Genomic DNA, 22,956 nt, shown 5'->3' with positions numbered 1-22,956 from the left:
CGGCAAGTATACCGGTCGCGTAGAAGCACCGTTTAGAAAGTCCGAGTATTGAATACAAAGACATGTGAGGTGGCTCAAATCACTAACCCTAATCAAGTTTTGCCTAACAACTTAACTTGTTTACTTTATTTATTCTATAACTAACTTAACTGACTTAACTAACTAACTAATGAGCTCAACCTTACTTAATATGAAAACTTAACGGAGATTAACGAACTCTTATATATGATGAAAGGGAACCACCCATGTAAGGATCCTCAACGACTATCAACAATGCACGGGTGTCAACAAGCATATGAAACCAGGTTCTAAGGATAAACTAACTACATAAAGATAAGGGTAAATAGGTCCCCCTCTTTTAGTTTTGCTAAAAACCATAACTGTGTCTAGACAGAATGATAAGGCACAATTGATTCTCTAAGTAGCATAATAACTTATTATTTGGTCCGTATCAAAGTCACAAACTCCACCATAAAAAACCTAAGGAATAAGGGGTAATTCAATATTATGGATTAAATAACTCGGCTTATGTCACACCCCGACTTAGGGCCTAGGCGTATGACCAATAGTTGGTACTTATTTTATAAATATATCAGAGTTGCAGTTTATTTTAGCGGAAGACTTTGGCTATAATAAAATATTAATTTATTTGAAAACTTCTCGGTTAATAAATATCCGAGTATTTGATTTATAAATCATGTTTAAATCTTGTTTATAATATTTTAATAATTTAAAACTGAGCCATCTCTACCTTGCGAACGTCTAACTCCATGAATGGCTATAATTCCTATGTACTAATATGATTCCCTGCAATGTGGGGGAAAATACGTCAGCGATGAGCTGGTGAATCGTTGACTTAAAAAATATTTAAATTACCGTTACAATACAAATATAGTTTTCTGACAAGCTCAGCGGAAATATTTCTACTTCCGGTATGTGTAACACTGCCCTACACACACAAAAGTTCTCCGAGCCACGTAGCCCTTAATGGAGACACAAGTGTATTCGTTCTGAGTTGATTTTATTTTCTACTTTGTATTATAACGTTATAGAGATCACGTAATCTCATGTAAACATTGACTGACTCGTTAAGACAAACACCCGTTCATATTATCGAGTATAAATATGTTTTGACTGATTATAAAGGTTAACATATTCACTTGTACCGTCGGTGTGCGTTTGAAACCTTGACTGTGAATGATTGATTAATTGATGATTAACCTATAATAAAATAGGTTTATATAAATACCCGGATCGTCTCTTGATCCGGCTACAGACCTTTAGTCTGGTTTTGATAGCTTTAAACCTTGACTCATCATTAGTTTGAATAAAATATCAAGACATGTAGTCTTTCTTTTTATTTACCAATGATATGCTGAGTTTCTTCTTCATGAAGAAACATCTATAATATGTTTCTTTTTCAAGAAGAAAAATTCATTGACTGCTATCTTTGTATATATGTAAAATCTTATGTTTCTAAATCATAAAGAAACAATATTTTAACAATACTCCATGTATATAAAATGCTATGTTTCTTAATCGTGAAGAAACTATAATTTGACTATCTCCTCATGAATGAAAATTCCGTGTTTCTTAATTGTAAAGAAACATTACTATATTCCTTTATATGTTTAAAGCGTATGTAAATATAACTATGATCAAGGTTTGGGGCTATACCCCTGACTATGGTCCAAACCATATAGTAGTAATAAAATGACTTAGGCAAAACCCCTACCTTACACGGGTATTTCGGAGCTTATGTACCTAAGCTTGTACGAGCAACACTTCTACTCTATGTCGCGTACTAGTGTTTAAATCGTTAGAACTTCCGGGCTTAACACGAACTTCGAGGTTGGCACGCAAATCGAGGTGACATATGATAGTCGTCGGGTCGTGCGCGTACTTCGAGATAGAATGTCGGGTTATTTTCGGGTGGCACGCACTTTGAGGTATCATCGGTATATGGCACGGTTTATGAAGTGACGATTGTCGGGTCTGGGCACAGAAACCGAGGTAGTGAGAGAAAATATTCTAGAGAGAGAGAGAGAAAGGTTTGGTGCGAGAAGTGAATGCCGTGACCCCTCCCTTTTAAAGCTGATTTCTCAGCCCATCGTGATACGCGATGGGTCATGGTAACCCTCGTCGCGTATCGCGGCGCCGTATATTTTATGCCGCCATACCACGTGTTGACCCGTGATTTGCTGAGTCATCAAGGTCCATCGCGATGCCCGATGACCTTTGTTCTGAGCTCATCGCGTAGCGCGCTGGCTTCCTGAATTCAATTTTTCATTTTTGATCCCTTGTCTTAGGTAATGTGACATTCGTCAATTCGGGTCACTTTTGTATTTGTTTTATTATGTAAACCGACCCGTTTTGTAAACCGAAGCTTATGTTATAATCAAAATGATGGAATTTATGTTACAATATTGTTTTACACTTGTTGGGTCTTGAAAACATTCATTTCGGTCCTTAAAACGCGTAAAAATCACTTAAAACGAACTTCGGGGACCAAATCTGTCATTTTTGAAAATTTGGAAAGTCTGATGACCAACCCCATCGCGCTACGTGATGGGGGATGACCTGCTTGGTCGCGTGGCGTGACGGGCTGCATATCAGTAGCTCGCTTATTTGTTTGTTTGTGCTTGTCTTGACCATTTTTGCATGAAAACTCTTGTAAATTACACCCATATTTGACCACCAACATTACCCTATATATACACCCCCATTTTCCTTCATTTTCCCCTGCTACAACTCCAAAAACTCTTTCAAACATTAAAGATTTAAGGTTGTTTATTTATACGATCTTAAAGGTTTGACTTCCAAAAGTCAAAATGAGTTTAATCTTTCATTCTAATTAGCTTATGTAGTCTTATTAATACTTGTTTATGGTGGCACAACATATATATAATATAATATCCCTTGTTACCTTTGGTAGTTACTTCTCTGATTCCGGTCGGTGAGGTTTCGGACCTTGTAAGGCAAGGCTTCATGGAGGACTTCGTGTCCTTGATATATATATATATATATATATATATATATATATATATATATATATATATATATATAACTTGTTTATACATATTAATCTTGCTTAACTTTTGCTCATTTTAGTTTGTTTATCATATATACAAGTTCTTGGTTATTTGGGTATGTGGAAACCATCTATGAACTTGTTGTGAGATGGAAACTGAACTAAAACGAACTTTTGTTTAAAGACTTTGTTGTTAGCTTTTTGGTTGTAAAACTTAAGTATTTTCATTTGTACATTATTATACAAGTTTTTGGTTATTTGGGCATGTGAAAACAATCTATGAACTTGTTGTGAGATGGAAACCGAACGAATCCGATTTTACTCGCTTAAGACACACAAGTGTGTTTTTTGCTATCAAGACTTGTATGTTTCTTTAAAAATAGTTTACAAACTGATTTTAATTATTTTAAGTACTTGAAAATGTTGGATCCAACTTGATCTCATAACATAGTTTGGACCGACAAAACTGAACACTCGCTTAACGTGCGTTGTTAGTTCTAAAACAATAGAACTACATAATTGGTTAAGTCTTATTAAGTTTTATTGAGTTATCTCATAACATTCATTATTTTGGAAAGCTGACTTTGGGTTTGACCAATTATCAAGACTCGAACCAACAACCCGAACACTCGTTAAAGACCCGTTTTAGTATCTTTATCCCAAAGGAACTTGCATTTTTACATCTTTCTCACCTTATTACTTAACATAGGTTAAGTAAATATTAAGGTTAGATACTTTAACCCGGTTTCGAGCAAACTTATTTAAAGGGTTATTATTATAAATTCTTAAATAGTTACATTTTAAACCTAGAACTTTAATTGTTTACTTTTCGCAACAATTATTTTATTTAAAGATATTCAAGACAACCTTTCTGAATCCAAGACTTCTTTTATTTAGGCTTTGTACGTTAAACTCGTCGTTCCGGCAAAATCTCCAAATTATTATCTTTCAAGTTTATTACTTGAATGTCCCGTTTTCCATCTTTTGTTTTGGGGTGACATTTCATACTTATTAAACTAAATGCTTTATACTTGAGTCTTAACCCACAAACGTTATTGTATACTTTACTTAAATAATTGCTCGATTTGGTGTTCTATGATTATATGCTTATGTGTTTATCGCTTTTGGTTGGTTAATCTATAAATCCTAGACTATTTGGCATCCCCTTATAGCAAGGTGTCGTTAACGTAATGAAATTAACGATAACTATAAAATCCTAGATTATTTGGCATCCCTTATAGCTAGGTGTCGCTAACGTAATTCTATTAGCGATATCTATTTATCCAAGTTATTGCTTTTATTTATTGTTTCGTATACAAGATTGTGGCTTTTTCTTACTATATATTTATATGCTCAAACTTATGAATTGCTCACAAACCTTTGTGTTGATAAACTTTATTTTATGAAATGTTACAGGTTTGCATCTAGGTTGATTATGGAGTTTGGAGAAGAAAACATCACAAATACCTCTAGGATATTAGCAAAAATGAACAATATTTGATTTGCTATATTTTGTTATATGCTGTTGTATTTGACTCATGAATATTGTTATGTGACATTTTCGATGTTGTGAAATGAAATGAGTTTGTTAAATATTGTCGCTTTAAATAGTGTCATGCGCTTATGAACAATCGTTGCACCCCGGCATGTTCCGCCGCCTTTGGTCGGGGTGTGACATGTAACTTGTCACATCCTTGTCTTACTTTCATTTTCCAAAAACAATAAGGCGGCTCTCGGTGATGCGAGCGTGCGAAGTGCAAAGTGCGCTATCAAAGCGCCACATTGCGCCTATCGCCCAAGGCTCGTGCCCGAGCCCGTACGCGTCGGTTTCTTCGCACCCTTCGCTAGGACCACTGGTGCATGCTAGGCATAAAAGAATATTACTATGGAATTTTATCTCTTTATAAAGAGCTTCCAAATCTTTACCGCTTTCCATGTGAGATGGATACCATTTTCCTTATTTATACCTAAGTGAAATGCTTCAATTTTTTTCCATCTTTCCATGTGGGAATCCTTATTCCATGACTTTCTTTATAGAATATTTTTATTTCCTTATAAAATGTTTTTATTTTCTTTATTTAAATTTTCTCATTACTTATTTTAGAGAACAATTTTGATTCTTCAACTTACTAAGTTGTCAAATTTGGACCAAAATTTTGGAGATGTTACAGCTTACAAATTCACCTTATCAACGGTTAGAAAACGAACCGATGTCTCGTACCGTCTAACTAAATCAACTAGGCCAAATAGATAAACCGACCCCTAAAGTATTGGTCCAACTAAAAGGGGGTGAACTACTGGTTAAAACAAATTCAACCTCACAAACCCTATGGTAATATTTACCACAACCAATCGAAAACACCAAGTAATTAGTAAACATGCCACCCTATTCTAGACTCGAAACTAATTCATGCAAGATTAAATCTCACGGGGTTTAATAAAATCAAAATTACTTAAGCACATCAGCAACACAGAATAAATTACTATAACTTGAACTTGACAATAGATAATCAATCAATGACTCGTTAAACACCCAAAACAATCATCAAATCACCGTTAATTAACCAATCCTAGGTAGTTCAAGGGTAGCTACTCATAGCATGAACAATAAAGAAAACAGAAGTAACAAGGTCTTGCAACATCATTAACATCATATTACAAATTGTTTTTATGCAATAGGATAAAAAACCCTTGTACATTAATGTTCCACTAACTTGTACCTTATAATCTAAATTAATATGAATAAAATTTACATCGAAACGCTGACAAAAATAAGCACGTCTCAATAGTATGTTCAATTTTTAAGAAAACATAATATATTTAAAAATAGAGAAGAAATTGAAAAAATAAATAAAGTTGTGAAATTGAGGTTAAAGATAATGGGATAAACCTGGAAATATTTTTAAAATTTACAAAAGTTAAGTAAAGTGAAGGAGGCAATGCTACAACTGTCATTTGATAGTTAAAGTTAACGTATTTGACTTGACTTTTTTATTGGACAAACACCTTGATCATATGCATTGTATGTTTTACCATGTGCTGATTAATTTGTAAAACTCTTAAAAAGTAGGTGTCTTAACTTGTCAATGTGTATTACACACACACACACATCGGGGAAACAAAAATCCTAGCAATCATGTAACAAATATGGATGTTCAATGTTCGTTTGAAACCTTCAAAACGTTTAAACCAATCATCATTTTGATCAGACGGTTTCTGAATGTTCAAACCACAGCAAACGGTTTGGTTTACGGTTCATATAGAAAATCGAACATATAAAAATGGACCTGACGGTAAAATTATTATTGAAGCTCAATGTGTAAAGCCAAACCATTAGTAACAATTCAGTATTAATTTTCAATTGTTAAGTTTCGGTTTAGAATGACAAAAAATCGATCCATTTGTTTGGCTCACAATTTAACTTAGAAACTAGTAAATCGAATTGTGAACACTCATACGTAACATGTTAATTTTTTTTAATTGAAAAAAAACTATAGCAATACCATAACCAAATTAAAGACAATAAAATGCTCATTTTTATGGTGCAATTTTTTAAAAAAATATATTAACGATGAAAAGGTTACGGCCGTTGGGGAATCGTTGGTGGGAAGTTGGTTTACAATTAATATTAAGAGGAATACATAGAAAAAGATGGAGGTTCAAAGTTGTAACTATTTCTTAAATTTACAAAAGTTGAGTAAAGTTGATTGGACAATGTTGTAACTATTTATATGCATATATTTTTTAATGTACAAATTTGTCCATATCTTACATGTTATAAAATGTGTATCTTATGCATTACAAGTTGTTAATTACTTAAAAAGTAGGTGTCTGAATTTGCCAATGTTTCATGTATTATATGGTATAGATATATAACAACTTTTTTAAGTTACAATCCACAACGGTATAATTCCAACCATCAACTTGACGTGTGCGAGGCTGCTCATTCCCCTCGCGTCACACGTGAGGTGAAGGAGAGAGGGTAGTGTTCTTACCTCATGTCCACCATTTTTGTCCACGTAGGACATCACTAGTGATGGTGGCTGAACCACACCCTACAACCTTAAACTTAAGTGTGAGAGATATGTCTTCAGTTTCTCCTTACTGTCTAGCTTGCAACTTGTCGGCTGAATCAACATAACACGTATTTCTTGAGCGGTTTCAGGAAAAGTCTTTTTGGAGGGCGATCTCTATTTGGTATGGTTGGGATGTAATAAGGACCGTTTCGGGATGTCAATCTTCCAATAGACCCTTAGAGTGAGTTAGACTTCAAAAAACGTAGATGAGAAACATGACTAAATTGATTTAATTCAATTTTCTGCTTAACTTTCATACAAATGCAAAGTACAATAAATAAAGATGCAAAACTAAAGAAGTTCCTAAATAATAGGAGATAATGCAAGCAAATAAAGGAAAATTGTGAGATAATGCATTACAAACTTGCAAGTTGCAAGCCATGACTTATCCGGCTTCAAAGTTCAAACGTGAGAGTGATGCTGGGTCCGATTACGTGTGAGGATGTGACGCGCTTTAATTTCATTTTGAAACCTTTTCATGTGAAGTGGCTCGGTGAGTAGAGACTTTAATGCCACCATTTACTCCTCTATATTGATAACAAAAAGAAAAGAAAAATACAACTAGGAAATATATTTTAACTATGAGGCGTTTGTTGTGGTAATCCGACTCAACGGTTATTTGAGTAACGGTTGGTTCCAATTGCTAAAATTTCCAAGTGGATATATATAAAATCACCATCATAGGGTTGATTCCTGCATAATGGTGTTAACCATACGGGTGATTTATCGACGTAACTCTTTTAAATATTTTACTTCTTTAGATGTTAACTTAACAAATTAATAAGTTATAAGTCCATTTAAAATTTTAATTGTTTAAACTCAATAAAAAACTCATTTTTACTTTTGACCTAAATTTATTTTTTATTATTTTTTTAACGGCTAACAAATCCTCCAAATTGGCTACTCGATAACTTCGCCACATCAGGATACACCTTTCGATCCTGGAAAAACCTTCATCAAAGGCCAACGCCCGTGAACACTCGCCCCAAGGCACGACAATGCAGTGAGATAAAACCTGTTCAGTTCAACGATCCAACTAGTGAACGTCATGTAGTCTTCCATCGGTGATGCTGTCAAAACTAAATGATAAGGCCAGTAATCAAAAAACTATGTTACATGAAACACTAAGGGCGTGTTCGTTTCACGGAATGAAATTGGAATTTGAATTTGCATAGGATTTGGAATTTGAAGGAATTGGATTTAGAATCTTAACATTCCAATAGGAATTAGAATAAGGGGGAATTGAAATCCAAATACATTCTTAATGTGTTCGTTTGACAAATGAATAGGAATCAAAAAGTTTTTTTTTTAACAATGATAACGGCGAAAACATTTTAGTTTTTTTAGATTTTTTGTTTTTTATTTATATTTTGCGTTATGATTTTTTATTATTTTTTTGGAATTTTTTTGTGGGTTTTCTATTAAAATCAAAAACCCCTCAAAAAAATATTCAAAAATAATAATTAAAAATTCATCATCATCATCATCGTACTCAGTATATCCCACCAATAGCAAAGCTATGGTAGGGTGTGAGGAGGGTAAGATGTAGACAACCTTACCTACCCATAGGGATAGAGAGGCTGCTTCCGGTGAGACCCCCGACTCGATAGTAGTTTTGCATCAAGCCTTGGACATAAGACACATAACACTCAATCATCGGGACACCGGCTGATTGGTACATGTACCCTTGTCTTTCGGCTATCAATGCCACCACATGATGTCTGATTAACCTTCTGCCACTTTTAACGTTATTTTCACGAGATTAGTAAAATAACGTCAAAATTAGTGCAATTTCACTTTTGCCCACCCGAGGGTTCACACATATATACATTATATGCGCGCACCGCAAGCAGGACGTATAATAAAAAATTCATAACTCAAAATATAAATTAAAACCAAAAAAAGTAAAAAAACTAAAATGTTTTGTTCGTTGTCCTTGTTTAAAAAAAACTTGAGATAAGATTCCAATGAATTTTCCTGAATTCCTTCACATTTTGGAAGGATTTGAAATCTCTATATTTAAAGGAATTTGAAGGAATTGAATTCCAATTCCAATTCCAATTCCAATTCCAATTCTTTGAACCGAACACATCAAAATGGAATTAAGATTCCAATTCCAACTAAACGAACACACCATGTCATGGGATTTTAATTCCAATTCCTTCGAATTCTCATGAATTCCGTGAAACGAACACGTCCTGAGTATTTCACTTACCTCTCCAGCACTACCTCGTTGACGACCCTATTTTTTTTTTTTTTCTAATCCCTTTGCTAAAGCAATGCTAGTTCCCAACAACAGTGAATTGGTAATGGAAGACCCACCGGGTAAGTTAATAGAATTGATAAGTATAAAGACGCATGTCTGCATAAGAAGATTATTATAGCTTAATTGATACAATAAATTCCCCGTATTGATTAAATTCCATTCCACGCACACGCTATCTGTCTTCCTCTCAATTAAATTTATCCATCCGGATGCAATGGTTTTCTGGTTCAAATATCAGGCGTCGATACCGCCAAATTTCATCTTCTTCCTTCTCTGCATCAGCATCATCATAATGCTTCAGAAATCAAACGCTCAAACTACAGATCCTTCCGAAGGTACGTATGTTATATATGTACTCTAACTCTCTCTCGTACCTCATTAGATTGATTAATATCATATATGGGAACACGTAGGTCATTTCGTTGCATTAGTTGCTTCGGTTTCTTAGTGATTGTTATTTGTTAACTAACACGAACTGATTGTTATTCCAACTGTCCCCTCCATCTTTTTATAAATAAAAGACACTGATGACTTTTTATAGAAAGAAAAAAAAGCACCCTAACAATTGAGCTCGCAGGTTTGCCATGTTTGATTGTGTATCTACTAACAATATAGTTCTATTCAAATCCATTCTGACCGAAACTATTTTGATCTGAACCCGCTTTGACTTGAATAAAAATAATTCTTTTTATGTGACTCACTGACTTGCACTGACGCAGCATACTGCCCGACACGACCAAAATGACTATGAAGTGGCAGCTGACGGTATTGTTTCCCGGGGGAACGCCCACAAACTCTGAAGTCAACGCGAGACCGTTTAAGACACCACAATATGACCATAGTGGGGCAATGAGACTCTCTATATTTGGGGAGTACGGTAGCTTAAATACAAAAAAGTTGTTCTAAAAAAACTATTATCTCATTAAATTTTTTTCATTGAAAATATCATTTATATGACAAGAGGGAGATGATGGTAAATGCCAAGTTGTTTATGCTTCAAGAGTTATAACGAATGCATCATAGATTTTCTTAACCGTGTAAAAATTGGAAGCAAATTAACAATCGTCCTTTAAGCGTGTCGACTTGCCGAATGCATCATTGAATTTCTAAAGCGTATAAAAATTGGAAGCAAATTAGCAACCGTCCTTTAATTGTGTCCACCTACTTGAGCCATAAAACATGTTAAGCTGAAACCCAAACTTGTTTAACTCCGTGCCATTTTATGGCAACAGTTTCAAGTAAGAAAGTGTGAACCATCCGTCTAAACCAAAATATTCATCCAACCACTTGAACCTAAAGGTGAAGACAACTAGGAAATATTTTAAGGTTAAAATTCAGACTTTTGTTCATCCCATACGTATGTACCCGCGTCCTCTTAATGACTTGAAAAACCTTTAATACACGTTACCATTGTGTTCTCGAGTTCCACTTAACGGAGGAAAGGAAAGAAAATTGATAGAAAAGGATGTGATAGTTGTGTTCCCGAGTTTCATTTAAAGAGAGAAAGGAAAAGAATGAAGAATATTTGTGTTCCTGAGTTTCATTAAATGAAAAAAAAGAAAAGAAAGAAAAACCTTGTTTATGTGGCTCCCAAACACGTTCATCTTTTTTCTACACAAATTTTGTTGGAAACTCTCCATTCATTAGTAGTATTTGCATTGTCATACTGTTGATTGCACTCCGTCCAGCCTGTGAAACATGAAGAACCAACAATCGTTTTGTTTAGAACATCTTTAACATCATCGTTGTCAGCGAACACAACTGTTTGTGGCCATGTAAATGAAAGGGAAGTCTGGTAACACCAGGAAGCCTGTGATAGACGCCATATGCAAATATTCTCCATGTGACCTCACATGCAGATTGATATATGCAATCATAAAACATCTTAACTTCGTTTACTACTTCATCTTAGTTGTCATTGTTGTTTTGTACAAGTGAAATAGTAGCATGATTTGGACCTTTATTAATGTTCTTAAACAAATACTTTATTGAACCTTCTTAATTAAACCATTCAACATTTATATGAGCTTGATATTATTTTAATATCTTGTTACATGGAACATGTCTGCTATCTATATTTATCGCATACTTCAACACAATATTACAAGAATCTCTTCTTCTACAAATCAGAAATCAATTAGAATCCACATATGTTTCGTTATGAAATTTCTTTGAAATTTTTTTAGAAAATGAGTTATCCACCATGCAGGACTATTGACACCACAAGGACCATGTACTACACGGACGAATATATAAAAATCTTTAATCACACACACACACAATCACACACAATATATATATATATATATTGAAAATATCCAATACACTAATGACTTAACGTACATTACGTACGCGAATCCATTTTTTCACGAATCGATCCATGAAAACACATTCAAACATCTCGGAATCGTCAATACATATCCAATCAATCATTTGTTCTCCGAAAAAACAGTTTTGGATGGCTAATCGATCAATTTTTTTACTTTTTTCACGAAGACCATTTTTTGAGAGTTTGTTGAGCGTTTAAGTTTTGTGAGCGTTTTAGGTTTCTGCCTTTGAGCGTCTCGCGTACCTACCGTACGTTAAGACATTAGCGTACAGTAACTGCACCCTATATATATATACTAGAAGAGTGCCCGTTCACCGAGAAACACATACTTTGATAATCATGTAACAATAAATTGTGAGACTGTTCACCAGTTTGGTTTCTTGGTCTAAACCGGAGCTAGCCGTAGATATTGAAATGTTAACTATTTACTTATTTAGTATTAGATATGTTTTATAATATATATTAGACATACTTAAAATATAGTTAAACAAAGGTTTATTTAATACAAGAAAACTCGTCTATTACAACTTTAATTTAGCCCAATTTTCAAAATGTTTTTTTATAATATTTGTTCTTGTTATGATTTCGTTTTTTATTTATTCTAATAAGGTTTATTATTTGCGTGACCAAAGTTATCTTTGTTCATAGTATGATTGTCCTTAATAATGTATTAATTGGTCCTTAGTTTGAAGTGAAAGTATCTGCAAATTAATAATTCTTATTTTAAGTTTTAAACTCAATTTTTTTTATTGAAGTACAAACTATATCGGAACCTAACCGTTGGTAATGGTTTGGCTTAGTTGGGTTTTACTATTAAACAGTTCAGTTTTGGTTGTCGACGACAAAAAAATGTGTAAAGTTAGCTCATGGTTTATTTAAAACCATCAAACCAAACTACAAACACTTTTGTATAAAAAATTTTTTTTACTTCGAAAACTATAGCAATATCATACTCAAATTAAAGATAATAAAATGCTTGTTTTTATGATGTCTTTTATTTTAAAAATATTAATGTGTGAGAAAATTATGATCTAAAAATCGTGAGGATAGTTGGGTTAAAAATGAAAATAAAATAATATATATATAAAAAATTAAGGACCAATGTGTAGCTTTAAGGGATTAAAATTGTAATTATTTTAAAGAAACTTTAAATGTACTAAGACCACTCGACAATGTTGTAACTTTAAATGCACTAGGACCAATGTTGTAACTTTGTGATGACATGTACCAATACAAAAAGGGTGCACTAAGACTAAACGCTATGGGGCGCCGTGGGTGAGTTTTTGGGGGCGTGGTGGGCGGAAAACACTGTAGAGGGGCATCGTTGGTTGAAGGGCGTGGTGATGCCCAACAAGCCAACGGCCGGCGCGGATGGTGAATGTTGGTGGGCCCCTCCCCTTCAACGGCTCCCCTAAATTTATTAAAAAAATAATTGATTTATACATGTTGAGGGTTTTGCCAAAGTTCCGACCAATTTCCGGCACGGCCTTAGGGTCGAACACGAGGGTGGCAACGCCGGCGATAACTACGAGCTCCGACACACCTAATCCAAACATACAATTACATGAGAAACCAGTATTTTTGGTGGTGGGTTGAATGGATATGAGATTCAAGGGTTTGAAAGTGCTGGTGGATATAAGATTCAAGGGTTTGAAGATTCATGACCATTGTTGAAGAAGAAAGTGATGGTGGTGGATTAAGATTAAGAGTTGCAGAAGGAAGATATGTTGGGTGTTGAAATAATGGTGAATGTTGGTGGGCCCATCCCCTTAATTTATAAAAAAAATAAGGGGCTTCGAAGCCCCCTCACGATTGAGGGGCATTTTTGAGGTGGGGCTTTGAAGCTCCTAGTGCCCACGTGATGCTGACGTGGCACTAGGGAGGGGCTTCGAAGCCCCTCACCATGGAGGATGATCATACTGTACCGGGTCCTCTATACAAAATAAGAGCAAATAAATAGACTTTCTAGCCAAAAAAGATAATAGCATACATAAACGGGGATAACTTACATGAACTTTAGTAAAAGTATTTTTACTTTAAAAATAGGGATATTGGTTTTCAATACTCCTAAGTTTCATCCATTAGATCGATGGCAACCCTCCCAACTTTTACCTTGTACGTTTGGCATGAAGCTTTTAGACCACCCACTATGGGGCGCCCTCAAGGAGGGTTTTTGGGCGCCGAACACCATAGTGGGGCGCCAACGAACCATGGGCGACGAGGAAAAGGGCAATGCAACGGTGGGCACGGTTGATGAATGTGGGTGGATCCCCTCTCAGCAGTTATCTCCATCTCTCTCTCACACACATACATACATATGCATATATATATGTAAAATATGGGCGCCCTTGGGGCATTAAACCATAGTGGGACATCTTTGGGGTGGGGCTTCGATGCCCTCGGTGCTTACGTGGCGCTGACATGGCACGGTGGAGGGGCTTCGAAGCCCCCCACCATAGAAGATGGTCTTAGGAGCTTCCAGCTTCAAGCTTTTAAGAAAACACTCATACTCAATTGAAAACCTTGTTTGGCTCAAGGAGCTTGAAGCTTTTAGGTCAGGAGAAAAAATTTAAAGCTTAAAGCTTCTACTAGTAACATTTAGAAAGAGCTACAAGCTTTTAGTATTTTAATTTACATAAATAACCTTCCAAAATAGATTTATTACCATTATTGTTTTTAGTTATGCCCATTTTAGTAATTTTATACATTTTATTAAAAGCTCTAGCTAATCTGCCAATTATCTAAATATATATAAAAAGCTACAGCTACCAGCTTTAAGCCACCAGCTTCCAGCTACAGCTAGTTTTGCCATACATACCCACCACTCCCAACTTTGACCTTATTTGTTTATGGTACTCCCGAACTTAACGATCCCTAACCCCGTTAGTTTTCTTGCTGACGTGACATTTTTTAACACACGTGGCATGCTTATGTTGAAATTAAAATACCTCTTAAAAGAAACTAATTCCATATAGCATACCACCACCCACATCCACCATCTATGGCCAACCACCTCCACCACCACCACCACCTCCACCAACCACTGCCGGCCTCTGCCACCACTATTCAAATGTAATTCCTTCCATTCAATTTCCAATATTCATATGTAATTCATGATTCTTAAAATCAAAGTATCATTCTTTGATTTAACACCTCACTATCAAGTTTCTTCAACACACCCCATCATCAACCACCACCAATTTCAATTCTACCTGCAGGTATGAAATTTGTGTACCTGCAGGCGGTGTAACAGACTAGCTGTGGTGGAGGCTATCAGTGGTGGAGTACTCCAGCATTGGCGGAGGCTTTCGGTGGTGGAGGCTGGTGTTGGTGATGAAGTTGGTGGTGAAATTAGGGCTTCAAATTAAGTGGTATACAAAACTAGGGATTGAACTTAGGTGTTGTAGGTGGTTGTGGAGGCCGATGGTGGTTGGTGGAGGTGGTAGTGGAGGTAGGTGGTGGTCGGCCATAGGTGGTGGTATATATATCGAATAAGTTTCTTTTAAGATTTACTCACCCCGTCCTATTAAAAGTGTCATGGTTTGAAAAACATAAAGTTCAAGGTAGATCGATTGAATGATTACTTTTTTTACTTACCAAATGACAATAATACCCTTGGAAGTTGGGTCCATCAATATTGTTTATTAATGTTACTTGTGTGTGTTTAAGAGTAAATTCGAAAATGGGCTAATAAACTTTGAAAGTGGACATTTGTAATGGGACAAACAAAAAATAAAATACGTGTGTTAAAAAATGCCACCTTAGCAAGAAACTAACGAAGTTAGGATCGTTAAGAAGTGCAAGAAATAAATAAGGTTAAAGTTAAGAGTGGTGGACATCAAAATGGAAGTTGGAATATATGAAACTATACCTTAATAATATAATTTAGTCTTAGAACCATATGTGTAGAACCCACCTTTGCAATGATCCAATTTATTTAACACCAGGAAACCATGGATTGAGACTAAAGAGTGGCCTTGGTATCACATCATTTACAAGACACCAGTCCAAGCAACCACCATAAAAGGAGGCTAAAAACCGCTGTGAATCCTCGTAACCACCCTTAAGATAACAAATTGGGTGAGCTTGTGAAGCTTCATATATATGATTGGATTCAAACTCAAAACCTTAAATCCAAAGTGATTGCTGGCTGAAAACAAATAGGATGAAACACTAACACCAAAACGGTGCTTTACGCGGCTTTTCAGAGCAGTTAAGAAGGCCAAATGACAAAACTGAGTGCAAACATGCTGATTTTGACTGTATGCATGAAACTTGTAGCATCCATCAATAAACAAAGTGTTATTTTGTACATAATCATATAATATATATATATATTCTGATTCTGACAATGGTACAACAGTGACGGCCTTAAGAACGATATTTCAAAAATGGGACGTTCCAAATCCGAGGAACCTGTATAACATAAGAGGAGAACCATGCAGCGGACCAGCAATCAGTGGATATTTCGACATGGATTACAACGATACAGCCATTGAATGTGATCGTAGCTTCGACAGTAACTCCACTTGCCATATTACTAAACTGTAAGCCTTGTTTTCTTCAGTCACTTGCTTACTCTTTTTTGTTTTTCATGAGGATATTGATGGTGTTCGATAGGCCTGTAAATGAACACGAATGGAGCATGTTCGTGTTTGTTTGTCTAACTTTAACGAACAAACGATTGAACACGAATAATTAAACGAACGGGGGTTTCTTGTTCGTGTTCGTCTGCTAAGAAAATGGATGTGTTCGTTCGTTAACTGTATAGACGAACGGCAAATGAACGCGCGGAACTAAGTTAAAACCAATTAAAAGTTGTGAACAATAAATTGTTGAGCCTAAAAAGATAGTAAAACTAGACTAAATTGTAGCAGCCCTAAAAAGATAAATGGATCGATATATTAATGAATATAAACGAACAAACGTAAACTAATGAACATAAACAAACAAATGAATGACGGACATAAATGAACGAATGACACATGCGTTCATGTTCGTTCATTTAACTAAATGAACAAAGTTTTTTGTTCATGTTTGTTTGTTTATTAAATAAACGAACATAAACGCACTTCCCGCCAAACAGTCAAGGTCTCAGAGGAATAGTGGATATTATTATCAAGTGTTACTAGTCATTTGAATACTTATCTTAAATATTGTATCTCTTGTTAACTTGGCATCCTAAAACTTGCCATCCAGGAAAATCAGTAAACTTAGCAGTCCAGGGGTGATTCTTGAAGAATTTGTTGCTCTAACTTATCTTACTACATTGTATGCATTTTCCTTTAAAATTTGTAAATCAAATTCAAACTTTAGTCTTAAAATGTTGACAGATAGTTGGTTTTCTGCAGGGAAATTGATAAGAATGCGTTGAATGGTACCTTGCCTCGATGGTTTGGAAATTTTTCTTCTATGTTGTACTTGTAAGTGTAGCATGTTTATTAATTTATTTATTCGAATTGACACACACACGCACGCACACACACTTTCAGCTTGGTCAAGTTTCATTTGATTGATCTTAACAGGTCAGTAGACCACAATCAATTAACGGGTACTCTACCCCGGGAGCTTGCAAACCTTAAAAACCTAATAATGTTGTGAGTACCTACCTCTTATTATCATTTCTTAATTAAAGTTAGACCTTTACATAATATGGTTAAAGTTGTCTGTTGTATCTTTCAGGGCTATAGGTTCCAATAAATTTTCAGGCACTCTCCCCCCTGAACTTGGAAACGTAGTCACGATCGAACTACTGTGCGTTTCTTTGAATATATGTAGTATTTGATTGGAAGCTAATTCATACAATCTTAACCGATTTTTGCAGCTATCTGGACAGTTATGGTCTTGGCGGCGAAATTCCCTCAACATTTGCCAGCCTCACAAAAATGCGTGAGATGTACATTTTTTTGTCCCGTTTTTATTGTTTTGAAATAAAAGTGAAAACCATATCGATATGTTTAGGTCGGTTATTTTTACTTTCAGGTGGGCTTCAGATGGTCCATTTTCTGGAAAGATACCTTCTTTTATAGGAAGCTGGACAAAATTACAGAGACTGTGAGTACAAGAATAATATTTTGAGGTTACAAACATGTAAATTACTCATTTTGCAGATGTTTGATTTTATAGGAGACTTCAAGGGAATAATTTTGAAGGTCCTATACCGGCTAGTTTTTCAAATCTAACCTCATTGATCTCTTTGTGAGCTACATGCTCTCTCTCTCTCTCTCTCTCTTATTTTTCTCCTCTGGTTATTCATTTACGTGAACTTTTACAGGCGAATAAGTGATTTGCAGAATGTGAGTTCATCGCTTGATTTTGTCACCACTTTAAGGAATTTAACTGACTTGTAAGCACACAAATCTCTTTGACATGCAATGATGTATGTACATTACAGGTAGCAGAATGCGAGATCGGGTGGTTTGGGTTAAATTGGGTATTTTTTGTATATATGTGTTGAAACAGGTTAGCTTGAGCTCAATAACTGGTGTGCTAAGTATTAATATTACAATAACTATATTATTGCAATATTAATCCAATCTTTTATCAGGATTTCAAATTTGAAAAGACTATTTTATTAAGGTTTCAAATTTGAAAAAACGCAATTACCCTCTCATGAATGACACATGTCTATCTTGTGTATATTTCAATGTTTAAGTTACTAACTACTTTTTAATGTTTGACTAGAGTTATAAGAAACGCGTTAGTTTCTGGTCCTATTCCATCAGACATTAATCAACTGCAAAAACTAAAATACATGTAAGTGATAATGCACATATTAATTAAATAGAGTTTTCAAATTTTTAGTACTAAATTTCATTCACTATTTATTCTATTTTGTAGGGACTTAAGCTTCAACAATTTAAATGGATCACTTCCACAAACATTAATGAATATGAGTTCTCTAGTATCTCTGTAAGTTATTACTAAACCTTCCCTTACAATGTCTGATAAATGTAACTGTTCCACACTTATACAAAGTTGTTTATTGTTCTTAATATTGTGATCAGATTCCTTGGAAACAACAGTTTGTCCGGTTCTCTTCTTCCTGAGAAAACTACAGATCTTCTGAACATGTAAGTTTTGTTCTTTAAACAAGGTTTTAAGATTTTCATTCTCATGATTTGATGAAATTTTATTTTCAGAGATTTGTCTTACAATCAACTGTCGGGATCTTTCCCTCAGTGGGTGCCTCATCAGATGTGGACTAATCTGCAATTGTATGTTTACTTCTCTTCATTAGCTTTGAGGAATTTAGTGGTTTATAACTTTAAATTTGAAATGTTTGTTTGTTATTTCAGGAATTTGGTGGCTAATAACTTTATATTTGACAGCACAAACATAAGGTAATCATTAGATGCCTGTTTTATTTGGTATGATAATCATTAAGAATTAAAGAAATACTTTATATATAGTAGGTTACCTTTAGGTTTGATTCTAATTACAATAAGGATTGTGTAAGATTATAATTTCATGTGGAGTAAGGGAAGTCTATAGTTGGTATACTGTAAACGAAGTGAGCCTTCTATAAACTTCGTTGTATGTTCATTTATTTAGTAAATGAACGAACACAAACAATAATGTTTGTTTATTTAGTTAAACGAACAAACATGAATATTTCTCTTTCATTCATATATGTTCATGAGTGTTTGTCTACGTTCGTTCATTTAAATTTGTTTACATTCGCTAATTCGCTTATGTTTGTTTGGTTACGTTCATTTATATTTGTTAGTTTATGGTTTTTAAATTCATTTGTTTGTGTTTGTTAGTTTATGGTTGTGTAAGTTTGTCTGTTTAAGTTAGTTTATATATTTATTTAGTTTTTTAGGTTCATTGCAATGTAGTCTAGTTTTTGTGAACTAAAATATAAGCCATTACAATTCTCTAGTTTTGTTTACTTTTTAGGTCTAACAAATTGATGTTCATGTTAAATTTTAATTTGTTTCACTCAGTTTTATTCGTTTATGTTTGTTCATCTATGCTCAGTTATGTCCATTTCGTTTACGTTCTTGAGACATTTGTTTATAAACGAAAACAAACACATTTTCGTAACAACCAAACATGAACAATAACAAGAAAACTATAGAGGTAGGGTACCAAAAGACCCAAATACCCTTAAGGACTACCCGCGGGTCACTCAGGAGTCCCTCATAAGACACCCGCGGGGCATACAAGTCATCCGCATAATCATTTGAGGAAGAAACACTTCCATAGCACATGCGGAAGCACCATAGCACCCTCAAAAGTCATCCGCAAGAAGGAATACCCTTCAGTGTAAATGACCACGAGGTAATGCTCCTGGACAGCTGTCAATAACTAATTACCTTCTAGAAGATTTACCGAAATGCTTTCTTGGGCAACACATGATCCTTCGGCCAATCAGCCAATAACACCTGGCAAGGTCGTTATAACCGTGCACACGGCCAATATTCTCCCATTAACAAATGATAAAGAGACACGTGTCAAGGTTGTTATACATGCACATGCAACGTATAAACCGAACCAATCACATAAGGACACGCGTCCAGACGGTTATGCAGGTATCTTCTTAAGGGACAGCTGGCCCAACCACCTTCCCACCCCCCTTCGGCTATAAATACCCTCTCAATCATCATGTGGTATTCATTCACTCCCATAGTACTCTCTCAATTTACTTAAGTGCTTATCTCCTACAGTACAGTACTTATTCTCACGCCGGAGGGTGGTTACGGGAAGACCCCCCCTCTTGTTCTTCCCGTAACGAGCTCACGATGTCTGTTTTGCAGGTGTTCGTCACTGGACTTTAGGCAATTGGGTTCATATCGTTTGGCAGTTAACCGTATCCTACCCTGTTGACTCATTGGATCTAGGACCCATACTTGGGGAGTAGATCCGTGTTTCTTCATTGGCGCCATCCGTGTTTTTTGTTAGAACATCAGTTTTTATTTTCGAAGTTACAATATGAGCCAAATTCCTAAAGGCCGACGGGGACCTCAGAGCAAACTCCACGTCTTACTAATCTAGAAACACGTGAAAGAGTAACGTCATTGTTCGCTCAGAATCTTACTCTTGATGAGCAAGATGATGTTGTGACACCCGGAGGTTTTACTTTGGGTGGTTCATCAACTCGAAAGCATTTTACCCCACTGGCAGACACTGCTCCAGTGGGTATGAGAAATGTAGTAACACCAGCTGGTACCCCTCCCAATGATCTAGGAGGAGTCACAGCTCAGAGAGGTTCCAATTTGGGAGATCTTGGGCGAGTTATGAGAAATAATCGCCGGACTCACCTAGAATTGGACCTCGAGGAAAATTCAGGTAACTCAGCCCCGGCAAAAACTCATACAGCAAGCCATAGATCTGAAGAACTTTTGTCTCCAGATGAGTGGTACCGTATCCAACAAGAGAGTTTGGCCGCTGAATATGGACGAAGGGTACGGAATGAACGATTTCATGCCCGTACCCTGAGCTATGACGACCCTCCTAGGAGATCTGTTTCTCCTCCGATAAGAGGAAGTCATATTTAGTACAGTCACCCAGAAGAACAATACCAGAAAGAAATTACAAGGTTACGTCCTCGTTCCCGCGTAAATATGAGAGTACTGTCTTACTAAGAAGAACTAGACGGACACGACTCGACATATCATCCGGGAGGTAGTTATTACAGCAGGGACAGCCGTTTTCTTCCATTTGGAGAGGCTAGTTACCCGCGATCGGCTATTCGCCACACATAATATTATAGCAACGCGGAACACGATTTCTCCAAACCGTATCGTCCGGAATCATTTGCAGAAAAATCAAAGTTTATTCCGGCCATCGCGACAGCTCCGTTCCCGATAAACACAAAAATACCAACATCCGTTGGGACATATAACGGGATGACGGACCCCAGTGATCACTTGCTGAGGTTCGAAGTGGTTGGAGGAGTCAGTGGTTGGACTCTTCCATACTGGTGTCATATGTTCGCATTAACATTTACTGGAGCTGCACGATAATGGTTTGAAAAATTGCCTTGCGGACACATTAAGAGTTGGAAAGACTTCGTAGCAAAGTTTTCCCAACACTTTAGTCAACAAAAGAAACACACTCGTGACCCGTCTGAAATACTTGATGTAGTAAGGCGAAATAATGAATCCATTGAGGATTTCATTACCCGTTTCAATAATGAGAGCCTTAATATTGGCGGGGTTAGTGAAGACATGCTGGGGGAGCATTCCAAAAAAATGTAAATAGTGACGCTCTGATTCGTACTCTAACCGGAAGAGATGGTATGCCCAAATCTTGGGACGAAATCAAGACGTCAGCTAAGCTATTCGCAAGAACTGAGAAAACCTTGGGATCCGGCAGTCAAAAACAAGTGCCAAGAGTCGAATTCCAAACCCCAAGACCAAATCGACAGGCCAAGGGGCCAATTTGGTCGATTTGGTCTAGACTGCAACCAAGTATAGAAGCACCAAAGCAATTTGATGCGAGATCATTGATTAGCAACAAGAACAAACGTAACTTTCTCGCACGTTCTTCCAATAACAGTTGGACTCAGTTGTCAAAATCTCCATCAGAAATCCTCACGACAGAGAATCTGACTTTCCGTAAGCCTCAACCATTACCAAGGAAATCATTCCTTGACAGTAATAAACGTTGTACGTACCATGATGACATAGGGCACAACACAAACGAATGTGTGGCCTTAAGAAATGAAATAGAGGCAGCGGTAAAAAACGGGAAGTTAAACCATTTGGTCAAGAATGTAAGACCAGGGGCTGGTAAACCTCCCGCAAAGGACAACCAGGGCCCAGCCAAAAGGCAAATAAAAGATCTGAACGTTCATATGATTCACGGAGGCCAGCAGACCAGCGGGAACAGGAAAAAAATTGAGGACGAAATTTTTCCTCGTATCAAAGGAGGACCATGTAACAAAAACCCTTTGATAATTACTGCCTTATTCGGACACTACCGGTCACAATATGTGTTCTTCGAAACCGGTAGTACGTCCGACATTACGTATGAACAGTGCTTTGAACAGCTTGAGGAAGAGGATAAAGAACGATTACGACCTATTCACGCACCCGTTTCTGGGTTTGGTGGGGAAATAATGCACCCGCGGGGTGTCATTACTTTCCCGGTCACACTTAGTGATGGAGTTCACTCAAGAACTGAAGAGGTTGTATTCTTAGTTTTACCGGCAACCTCTAAACATGATATTATCCTCGGACGAGAGGCAATTGGTGACTTCAATGCCCATCCGTCCACAACTCATGGAGCAGTAGGGGTCCCGACC

General features: G+C 36.1%; 1 long non-coding RNA gene across 1 annotated transcript; it reads left to right on the top strand.

Annotated features, from left to right (window-relative positions):
* The first annotated feature begins 17,085 nt into the window (after positions 1 to 17,085).
* LOC143546344 (uncharacterized) lies at positions 17,086 to 17,456 on the top strand. The gene is made up of 3 exons (XR_013137575.1): positions 17,086 to 17,125; positions 17,228 to 17,299; positions 17,385 to 17,456. It is a non-coding gene; the product is annotated as an uncharacterized LOC143546344 (long non-coding RNA).
* Positions 17,457 to 22,956: the final 5,500 nt, after the last annotated feature.

Source organism: Bidens hawaiensis, unplaced genomic scaffold (genome assembly GCF_021521415.1).
Source record: "Bidens hawaiensis isolate Kalapana, Puna unplaced genomic scaffold, B.hawaiensis_p1.1 tig00014334_1, whole genome shotgun sequence".
Classification (NCBI taxonomy): domain Eukaryota; kingdom Viridiplantae; phylum Streptophyta; class Magnoliopsida; order Asterales; family Asteraceae; genus Bidens; species Bidens hawaiensis.
The sequence above is the reverse complement of the archived record's forward strand: the minus strand, read 5'-3'. Positions and strand labels throughout refer to the sequence as shown.